The 1486-nt window shown below is 36.9% G+C and overlaps 1 pseudogene; it reads left to right on the plus strand.

The window, feature by feature from the left end:
• LOC134248765 (probable G-protein coupled receptor B0563.6) lies at positions 1–1217 on the plus strand (annotated as a pseudogene).
• The last annotated feature ends 269 nt before the right edge of the window (positions 1218–1486 follow it).

Here is a 1486-nt window from a genome sequence, read left to right on the forward strand (position 1 = left end):
ATGGCGAACACCACGATTATGTCCGGTCTCTCGGAGAACTCAAGCGTCGTCCAAACTATCGACACACCAGTACATTCTATAGACTCCATCATCGAAAACATCTGCAACAGGTATATCGCACCTGTCATCTGTTCCATTGGAATTGTAGGAAATATCATCAATTATGTCGTCCTTTCAAACAGAAGATTGAAAAAGGGCTCCTACATGTATCTGAAGGCATTAACTCTCTTTGACCTTATGGCGCTGTTATTCTCAATTCCATACATGTTGTTTGGTGTTGGGAGCACAGATTATTTCTGGGTTTGGTATTCGCTGTATATTTTCCTGCCTATGGTGAATTTTTTCACTACATGTAGTATATGGATTACGGTGGTTATGGGGATAGACAGATTTTTCTTTGTGAGGAACTCAAAATGGTCAAGGCGCAGCAGGTCCTGGAAATTAAAAACACAAATCAAAATTTTTGCAGTGATTACATTTGCGACTATAATTTGCGTTCCAAAATTTTTCTGCTATGAAATCCTCGAAGTAGGACATACGACACGAATAAGAGTTTCTGAATTTCGTCTGAGTCTGTTTTACCATTACATGGAAATATTTTCCACGGCGCTCTTCACTTTGTTCCGTTAATTATCCTGTCTGTGGTCAATGTATACTTGGTAATGAAACTTCAGTCTTCGGGAAAAGTTAGAAAAATGAGTTCCAACACATATCATGAAATCGAGTTGCAGAGGTCGCAGAGGATTTTCACAGCAACTTTAGTCAGTATTGTTATCTTCTCGATTATGTTCATACTTCCGGCGTCCATTGTCGACATTTTTTGGTACGTTGATGAAAACTTTCCACATGTAAGAAGCATGAGAAACATTTCAAATCTATTGCTATGGTGCAATCTCTCCATCAACTGCTTTTTATACTGTATATTTAATAGACAGTATCTTCATGTGTTTAAGTATGTAGTAGACAGAGGATGTGATCGAGTCAGACGCTCTCCTTCAAGGTCCACAGAAATACAAATGGCATAAAGAGAATCAAAGGAACCAATTACACGTTTTTCTATAAACTTTTTCCCGCTTTCCTGAACATGGCAAGGAACACAAGGCGGCTTTGACCCGTCGACAGGGAATGCTTTCTTGTCCTTGACACCCGATCCTACCTTTGATGTTTTTACATCCGCGTTTGCTCTACTCCTGATTTGTTTTGTTACTTTTCATAGCTTGATTGCGATATGTTATCTTATTGTTTCATTTTGAAGAGCATATTGTGCTGATGAATTCAAGCATTCCTTCGTCATTGTACATCAATACTTAATGTTAACATGGGTAAACTAGGATACATTGTATTGTAAGTTTTTGTTGTTATTGATACGGTTGCTTGAATTTTTGTTCATATTTTTTTTTTATCCGTTACTGGGTATCTTGAATAAATACTTTTTATTTTACATATGTAAATAATAATCTGTTTCTTTAGTTATGAAATTTATAGG

Source organism: Saccostrea cucullata, unplaced genomic scaffold (genome assembly GCF_032062105.1).
Source record: "Saccostrea cucullata isolate Sc308-1 unplaced genomic scaffold, CSIRO_AGI_Scuc_v1 ctg1954, whole genome shotgun sequence".
NCBI classification, from domain to species: Eukaryota; Metazoa; Mollusca; class Bivalvia; order Ostreida; family Ostreidae; genus Saccostrea; species Saccostrea cuccullata.